The sequence below is a fragment of the Stegostoma tigrinum genome, chromosome 42 (assembly GCF_030684315.1).
Source record: "Stegostoma tigrinum isolate sSteTig4 chromosome 42, sSteTig4.hap1, whole genome shotgun sequence".
NCBI classification, from domain to species: domain Eukaryota; kingdom Metazoa; phylum Chordata; class Chondrichthyes; order Orectolobiformes; family Stegostomatidae; genus Stegostoma; species Stegostoma tigrinum.
In genome coordinates this window covers 3341478-3351477 of record NC_081395.1, presented here as the reverse complement: position 1 = coordinate 3351477, position 10000 = coordinate 3341478, and the positions used below count along the sequence as shown (strand labels likewise).

The 10000-nt window shown below is 33.6% G+C and overlaps 1 protein-coding gene across 1 annotated transcript in view; it reads right to left on the bottom strand.

The window, feature by feature from the left end:
• trpt1 (tRNA phosphotransferase 1) overlaps positions 1-10000 on the bottom strand; it is a 61927-nt gene that overhangs the window by 22732 nt on the left and 29195 nt on the right. The window lies entirely within an intron of this gene.

The following is a 10000-nucleotide window of genomic DNA, read 5'->3' as shown; positions in this document are numbered from 1 at the left end:
ATGAGTGTGTGTGTATGTGAGTGAGTGTGTATATAATTATATATATGAGTGTGTGTGTCTGTGTGTGTCTGTGTGTGTATGTGAGTGTGTGTGTATATAATTATATATATGAGTGTGTGTGTCTGTGTGTATGTGAGTGTGTGTGTACATAATTATATATATGAGTGTGTGTGACTGTGTGTGTATGTGAGTGTGTGTGTATATAATTATATATATGAGTGTGTGTGTCTGTGTGTCTGTGAGTGTGTGTGTATATAATTATATATATGAGTGTGTGTGTCTGTGTGTATGTGAGTGTGTGTGTATATAATTATATATATGAGTGTGTGTGTCTGTGTGTGTATGTGAGTGTGTGTGTATATAATTATATATATGAGTGTGTGTGTATATATATATATATATGTGTGTGTGTGTGTGTCTGTGTGTGTCTGTGAGTGTGTGTGTATATAATTATATATATGAGTGTGTGTGTCTGTGTGTGTCTGTGAGTGTGTGTGTATATAATTATATATATGAGTGTGTGTGTCTGTGAGTGTGTGTGTATATAATTATATATATGAGTGTGTGTGTCTGTGAGTGTGTGAGTGTGTGTGTATATAATTATATATATGAGTGTGTGTGTCTGTGTGTATTTGAGTGTGTGTGTATATAATTATATATATGAGTGTGTGTGTCTGTGTGTATGTGAGTGTGTGTGTATATAATTATATATATATGAGTGTGTGTGTCTGTGTGAGTATGTGAGTGTGTGTGTATATAATTATATATATGAGTGTGTGTGTCTGTGTGTGTCTGTGAGTGTGTGTGTATATAATTATATATATATATGAGTGTGTGTGTACGTGAGTGTGTGTGTATATACTTATATATATGAGTGTGTGTGTCTGTGTGTGTCTGTGAGTGTGTGTGTATATAATTATATATATGAGTGTGTGTGTCTGTGTGTGTCTGTGAGTGTGTGTGTATATAATTATATATATGTCTGTGTGTGTCTGTGTGTGTCTGTGAGTGTGTGTGCATATAATTTTATATGAGTGTGTGTGTCTGTGTGTGTCTGTGAGTGTGTGTGTATATAATTATATATATGAGTGTGTGTGTCTGTGAGTGTGTCTGTATATAATTATATATATGTGTGTGTGTGTGTGTGTGTGTCTGTGAGTGTGTGTGTATATAATAATATATATGAGTGTGTGTGTCTGTGTGTGTCTGTGAGTGTGTGTGTATATAATTATATATATGAGTGTGTGTGTCTGTGTGTGTCTGTGAGTGTGTGTGTATATAATTATATATATGAGTGTGTGTGTCTGTGTGTGTATGTGAGTGTGTGTGTATGTATATATATATATATATATATATATATATGAGTGTGTGTGTCTGTGTGTGTATGTGAGTGTGTGTATATAATTATATATATGAGTGTGTGTGTCTGTGTGTGTATGTGAGTGTGTGTGTATATAATTATATATATGAGTGTGTGTGTCTGTGTGTCTGTGAGTGTGTGTGTATATAATTATATATATGAGTGTGTGTGTCTGTGTGTGTATGTGAGTGTGTGTGTATATAATTATATATATGAGTGTGTGTGTCTGTGTGTATGTGAGTGTGTGTGTATATAATTATATATATATGAGTGTGTGTGTATATAATTATATATATATGAGTGTGTGTGTCTGTGTGTCTGTGAGTGTGTGTGTATATAATTATATATATGAGTGTGTGTGTCTGTGTGTGTATGTGAGTGTGTGTGCATATAATTATATATATGAGTGTGTGTGTATATATATATATATATATATATATATATATCTATATGTGTGTGTGTGTGTGTCTGTGAGTGTGTGTGTATATAATTATATATATGAGTGTGTGTGTCTGTGTGTGTCTGTGAGCGTGTGTGTATATAATTATATATATGAGTGTGTGTGTCTGTGAGTGTGTGTGCGTATATAATTATATATATGAGTGTGTGTGTCTGTGTGTATGTGAGTGTGTGTGTATATAATTATATATATGAGTGGGTGTGTCTGTGTGTATGTGAGTGTGTGTGTATATAATTATATATATGAGTGTGTGTGTCTGTGTGTCTGTGAGTGTGTGTGTATATAATTATATGTATGAGTGTGTGTGTCTGTGAGTGTGTGTGTATATAATTATATATATGAGTGTGTGTGTATGTGAGTGTGTGTGTATATAATTATATATATGAGTGTGTGTGTCTGTGTGTGTATGTGAGTGTGTGTGTATATAATTATATATATGAGTGTGTGTGTCTGTGTGTATGTGAGTGTGTGTGTATATAATTATATATATGAGTGTGTGTGTCTGTGTGTGTATGTGAGTGTGTGTGTATATAATTATATATATGAGTGTGTGTGTCTGTGTGTGTATGTGAGTGTGTGTGTATATAATTATATATATGAGTGTGTGTGTGTGTGTGTGTATATAATTATATATATGAGTGTGTGTGTCTGTGTGTCTGTGAGTGTGTGTGTATATAATTATATATATGGGTGTGTGTGTCTGTGTGTGTCTGTGAGTGTGTGTGTATATAATTATATATATGAGTGTGTGTGAGTGTGTGTGTATATAATTATATATATGAGTGTGTGTGTCTGTGAGTGTGTGTGTATATAATTATATATATGAGTGTGTGTGTCTGTGTGTGTATGTGAGTGTGTGTGTATATAATTATATCTGTGAGTGTGTGAGTGTGTGTGTGTATATAATTATATATATGAGTGTGTGTGTCTGTGTGTATGTGAGTGTGTGTGTATATAATTATATATATGAGTGTGTGTGTCTGTGCGTGTATGTGAGTGTGTGTGTATATAATTATATTTATGAGTGTGTGTGTCTGTGTGTGTATGTGAGTGTGTGTGTATATAATTATATATGAGTGTGTGTGTCTGTGTGTGTATGTGAGTGTGTGTGTATATAATTATATATATGAGTGTGTGTGTCTGTGTGTGTCTGTGAGTGTGTGTGTATATAATTATATATATGAGTGTGTGTGTCTGTGTGTGTGTGTGTATATAATTATATATATGAGTGTGTGTGTCTGTGTGTCTGTGAGTGTGTGTGTATATAATTATATATATGGGTGTGTGTGTCTGTGTGTGTCTGTGAGTGTGTGTGTATATAATTATATATATGAGTGTGTGTGTCTGTGTGTGTATGTGAGTGTGTGTGCATATAATTATATATATGAGTGTGTGTGTATATATATATATATATCTATATGTCTGTGTGTGTGTGTCTGTGTGTGTCTGTGAGTGTGTGTGTATATAATTATATATATGAGTGTGTGTGTCTGTGTGTGTCTGTGAGCGTGTGTGTATATAATTATATATATGAGTGTGTGTGTCTGTGAGTGTGTGTGTGCGTATATAATTATATATATGAGTGTGTGTGTCTGTGTGTATGTGAGTGTGTGTGTATATAATTATATATATGAGTGGGTGTGTCTGTGTGTATGTGAGTGTGTGTGTATATAATTATATATATGAGTGTGTGTGTCTGTGTGTGTCTGTGAGTGTGTGTGTATATAATTATATATATATGAGTGTGTGTGTCTGTGTGTGTATGTGAGTGTGTGTGTATATAATTATATATATGAGAGTGTGTGTCTGTGTGTGTCTGTGAGTGTGTGTGTTTATAATTATATATATGAGTGTGTGTGTCTGTGTGTGTCTGTGAGTGTGTATGTATATAATTATACATATGAGTGTGTGTGTCTGTGTGTGTATGTGAGTGTGTGTGTATATAATTATATATATGAGTGTGTGTGTCTGTGTGTCTGTGAGTGTGTGTGCATATAATTATATATATGAGTGTGTGTGTCTGTGTGTGTCTGTGAGTGTGTGTGTATATAATTATATATATGAGTGTGTGTGTCTGTGTGTGTATGTGAGTGTGTGTGTATATAATTATATATATGAGTGTGTGTGTATATATATATACATATGTGTGTGTGTGTCTGTGAGTGTGTGTGTATATAATTATATATATGAGTGTGTGTGTCTGTGTGTGTATGTGAGTGTGTGTGTATATAATTATATATATGAGTGTGTGAGTGTGTGTGCATATAATTATATATATGAGTGTGTGTGTGTATATAATTATATATATATGAGTGTGTGTGTCTGTGTGTGTATGTGAGTGTGTGTGTATATAATTATATATATGAGTGTGTGTGTCTGTGTGTGTCTGTGAGTGTGTGTGTATATAATTATATATATATGAGTGTGTGTGTCTGTGTGTGTCTGTGAGCGTGTGTGTATATAATTATATATATGAGTGTGTGTGTCTGTGAGTGTGTGTGTATATAATTATATATATGAGTGTGTGTGTCTGTGTGTGTCTGTGAGTGTGTGTGTATATAATTATATCTATGAGTGTGTGTGTCTGTGTGTGTCTGTGAGTGTGTGTGTGTATATAATTATATACATGAGTGTGTGTGTCTGTGTGTGTATGTGAGTGTGTGTGTATATAATTATACATATGAGTGTGTGTGTCTGTGTGTATGTGAGTGTGTGTGTATATAATTATATATATGAGTATGTGTGTCTGTGTGTATGTGAGTGTGTGTGTATATAATTATATATATGAGTGTGTGTGTCTGTGTGTCTGTGAGTGTGTGTGTATATAATTATATATATGTCTGTGTGTGTGTCTGTGTGTGTGTGAGTGTGTGTGTATATAATTATATATATATGAGTGTGTGTGTCTGTGTGTCTGTGAGTGTGTGTGTCTGTGTGTGTCTGTGAGTGTGTGTGTATATAATTATATATATGTGTGTGTGTGTGTATGTGAGTGTGTGTGTATATAATTATATATATGAGTGTGTGTGTCTGTGTGTCTGTGAGTGTGTGTGTATATAATTATATATATGAGTGTGTGTGTCTGTGTGTGTATGTGAGTGTGTGTGTATATAATTATATATATGAGTGTGTGTGTCTGTGTGTGTATGTGAGTGTGTGTTTATATAATTATATATATGAGTGTGTGTGTCTGTGTGTGTATGTGAGTGTGTGTGTATATAATTATATATATGAGTGTGTGTGTCTGTGTGTGTATGTGAGTGTGTGTGTATATAAATATATATATGAGTGTGTGTGTCTGTGTGTCTGTGAGTGTGTGTGTATGTAATTATATATATGAGTGTGTGTGTCTGTGTGTGTATGTGAGTGTGTGTGTATATAATTATATATAAGAGTGTGTGTGTCTGTGTGTGTATGTGAGTGTGTGTGTATATAATTATATATATGAGTGTGTGTGTGTCTGTGTGTGTATGTGAGTGTGTGTGTATATAATTATATATATGAGTGTGTGTGTCTGTGTGTGTATGTGAGTGTGTGTGTATATAATTATATATATGAGTGTGTGTGTCTGTGTGTGTATGTGAGTGTGTGTGTATATAATTATATATATGAGTGTGTGTGTCTGTGTGTCTGTGAGTGTGTGTGTATATAATTATATGTATGAGTGTGTGTATCTGTGAGTGTGTGTGTATATAATTATATATATGAGTGTGTGTGTCTGTGTGTGTCTGTGAGTGTGTGTGTATATAATTATATATATGAGTGTGTGTGTATATATATATATATATATGTGTGTGTGTGTCTGTGTGTGTCTGTGAGTGTGTGTGTATATAATTATATATATGAGTGTGTGTGTCTGTGTGTGTCTGTGAGTGTGTGTGTATATAATTATATATATGTGTGTGTGTGTCTGTGTGTGTATGTGAGTGTGTGTGTATATAATTATATATATGTGTGTGTGTGTCTGTGTGTGTATGCGAGTGTGTGTGTATATAATTATATATATGAGTGTGTGTGTCTGTGAGTGTGTGTGTATATAATTATATATATGAGTGTGTGTGTCTGTGTGTGTATGTGAGTGTGTGTGTATATAATTATATATATGAGTGTGTGTGTCTGTGTGTGTCTGTGAGTGTGTGTGTATATAATTATATATATATGAGTGTGTGTGTCTGTGTGTGTATGTGAGTGTGTGTGTATATAATTATATATATGAGAGTGTGTGTCTGTGTGTGTCTGTGAGTGTGTGTGCATATAATTATATATATGAGTGTGTGTGTCTGTGTGTGTCTGTGAGTGTGTATGTATATAATTATACATATGAGTGTGTGTGTCTGTGTGTGTATGTGAGTGTGTGTGTATATAATTATATATATGAGTGTGTGTGTCTGTGTGTCTGTGAGTGTGTGTGCATATAATTATATATATGAGTGTGTGTGTCTGTGTGTGTCTGTGAGTGTGTGTGTATATAATTATATATATGAGTGTGTGTGTCTGTGTGTGTATGTGAGTGTGTGTGTATATAATTATATATATGAGTGTGTGTGTATATATATATACATATGTGTGTGTGTGTCTGTGAGTGTGTGTGTATATAATTATATATATGAGTGTGTGTGTCTGTGTGTGTATGTGAGTGTGTGTGTATATAATTATATATATGAGTGTGTGAGTGTGTGTGCATATAATTATATATATGAGTGTGTGTGTGTATATAATTATATATATATGAGTGTGTGTGTCTGTGTGTGTATGTGAGTGTGTGTGTATATAATTATATATATGAGTGTGTGTGTCTGTGTGTGTCTGTGAGTGTGTGTGTATATAATTATATATATATGAGTGTGTGTGTCTGTGTGTGTCTGTGAGCGTGTGTGTATATAATTATATATATGAGTGTGTGTGTCTGTGAGTGTGTGTGTATATAATTATATATATGAGTGTGTGTGTCTGTGTGTGTCTGTGAGTGTGTGTGTATATAATTATATCTATGAGTGTGTGTGTCTGTGTGTGTCTGTGAGTGTGTGTGTGTATATAATTATATACATGAGTGTGTGTGTCTGTGTGTGTATGTGAGTGTGTGTGTATATAATTATACATATGAGTGTGTGTGTCTGTGTGTATGTGAGTGTGTGTGTATATAATTATATATATGAGTATGTGTGTCTGTGTGTATGTGAGTGTGTGTGTATATAATTATATATATGAGTGTGTGTGTCTGTGTGTCTGTGAGTGTGTGTGTATATAATTATATATATGTCTGTGTGTGTGTCTGTGTGTGTGTGAGTGTGTGTGTATATAATTATATATATATGAGTGTGTGTGTCTGTGTGTCTGTGAGTGTGTGTGTCTGTGTGTGTCTGTGAGTGTGTGTGTATATAATTATATATATGTGTGTGTGTGTGTATGTGAGTGTGTGTGTATATAATTATATATATGAGTGTGTGTGTCTGTGTGTCTGTGAGTGTGTGTGTATATAATTATATATATGAGTGTGTGTGTCTGTGTGTGTATGTGAGTGTGTGTGTATATAATTATATATATGAGTGTGTGTGTCTGTGTGTGTATGTGAGTGTGTGTTTATATAATTATATATATGAGTGTGTGTGTCTGTGTGTGTATGTGAGTGTGTGTGTATATAATTATATATATGAGTGTGTGTGTCTGTGTGTGTATGTGAGTGTGTGTGTATATAAATATATATATGAGTGTGTGTGTCTGTGTGTCTGTGAGTGTGTGTGTATGTAATTATATATATGAGTGTGTGTGTCTGTGTGTGTATGTGAGTGTGTGTGTATATAATTATATATAAGAGTGTGTGTGTCTGTGTGTGTATGTGAGTGTGTGTGTATATAATTATATATATGAGTGTGTGTGTGTCTGTGTGTGTATGTGAGTGTGTGTGTATATAATTATATATATGAGTGTGTGTGTCTGTGTGTGTATGTGAGTGTGTGTGTATATAATTATATATATGAGTGTGTGTGTCTGTGTGTGTATGTGAGTGTGTGTGTATATAATTATATATATGAGTGTGTGTGTCTGTGTGTCTGTGAGTGTGTGTGTATATAATTATATGTATGAGTGTGTGTATCTGTGAGTGTGTGTGTATATAATTATATATATGAGTGTGTGTGTCTGTGTGTGTCTGTGAGTGTGTGTGTATATAATTATATATATGAGTGTGTGTGTATATATATATATATATATGTGTGTGTGTGTCTGTGTGTGTCTGTGAGTGTGTGTGTATATAATTATATATATGAGTGTGTGTGTCTGTGTGTGTCTGTGAGTGTGTGTGTATATAATTATATATATGTGTGTGTGTGTCTGTGTGTGTATGTGAGTGTGTGTGTATATAATTATATATATGTGTGTGTGTGTCTGTGTGTGTATGCGAGTGTGTGTGTATATAATTATATATATGAGTGTGTGTGTCTGTGAGTGTGTGTGTATATAATTATATATATGAGTGTGTGTGTCTGTGTGTGTATGTGAGTGTGTGTGTATATAATTATATATATGAGTGTGTGTGTCTGTGTGTCTGTGAGTGTGTGTGTATATAATTATATATATGGGTGTGTGTGTCTGTGAGTGTGTGTGTATATAATTATATATATGAGTGTGTGTGTCTGTGTGTGTCTGTGAGTGTGTGTGTATATAATTATATATATGAGTGTGTGTGTCTGTGTGTGTATGTGAGTGTGTGTGTATATAATTCTATATATGAGTGTGTGTGTCTGTGTGTCTGTGAGTGTGTGTGTCTGTGTGTGTCTGTGAGTGTGTGTGTATATAATTATATATATGTGTGTGTGTGTGTATGTGAGTGTGTGTGTATATAATTATATATATGAGTGTGTGTGTCTGTGTGTCTGTGAGTGTGTGTGTATATAATTATATATATGAGTGTGTGTGTCTGTGTGTGTATGTGAGTGTGTGTGTATATAATTATATATATGAGTGTGTGTGTCTGTGTGTGTATGTGAGTGTGTGTTTATATAATTATATATATGAGTGTGTGTGTCTGTGTGTGTATGTGAGTGTGTGTGTATATAATTATATATATGAGTGTGTGTGTCTGTGTGTGTATGTGAGTGTGTGTGTATATAAATATATATATGAGTGTGTGTGTCTGTGTGTCTGTGAGTGTGTGTGTATGTAATTATATATATGAGTGTGTGTGTCTGTGTGTGTATGTGAGTGTGTGTGTATATAATTATATATAAGAGTGTGTGTGTCTGTGTGTGTATGTGAGTGTGTGTGTATATAATTATATATATGAGTGTGTGTGTGTCTGTGTGTGTATGTGAGTGTGTGTGTATATAATTATATATATGAGTGTGTGTGTCTGTGTGTGTATGTGAGTGTGTGTGTATATAATTATATATATGAGTGTGTGTGTCTGTGTGTGTATGTGAGTGTGTGTGTATATAATTATATATATGAGTGTGTGTGTCTGTGTGTGTATGTGAGTGTGTGTGTATATAATTATATATATGAGTGTGTGTGTCTGTGTGTCTGTGAGTGTGTGTGTATATAATTATATGTATGAGTGTGTGTATCTGTGAGTGTGTGTGTATATAATTATATATATGAGTGTGTGTGTCTGTGTGTGTCTGTGAGTGTGTGTGTATATAATTATATATATGAGTGTGTGTGTATATATATATATATATATGTGTGTGTGTGTCTGTGTGTGTCTGTGAGTGTGTGTGTATATAATTATATATATGAGTGTGTGTGTCTGTGTGTGTCTGTGAGTGTGTGTGTATATAATTATATATATGTGTGTGTGTGTCTGTGTGTGTATGTGAGTGTGTGTGTATATAATTATATATATGTGTGTCTGTGTCTGTGTGTGTATGCGAGTGTGTGTGTATATAATTATATATATGAGTGTGTGTGTCTGTGAGTGTGTGTGTATATAATTATATATATGAGTGTGTGTGTCTGTGTGTGTATGTGAGTGTGTGTGTATATAATTATATATATGAGTGTGTGTGTCTGTGTGTCTGTGAGTGTGTGTGTATATAATTATATATATGGGTGTGTGTGTCTGTGAGTGTGTGTGTATATAATTATATATATGAGTGTGTGTGTCTGTGTGTGTCTGTGAGTGTGTGTGTATATAATTATATATATGAGTGTGTGTGTCTGTGTGTGTATGTGAGTGTGTGTGT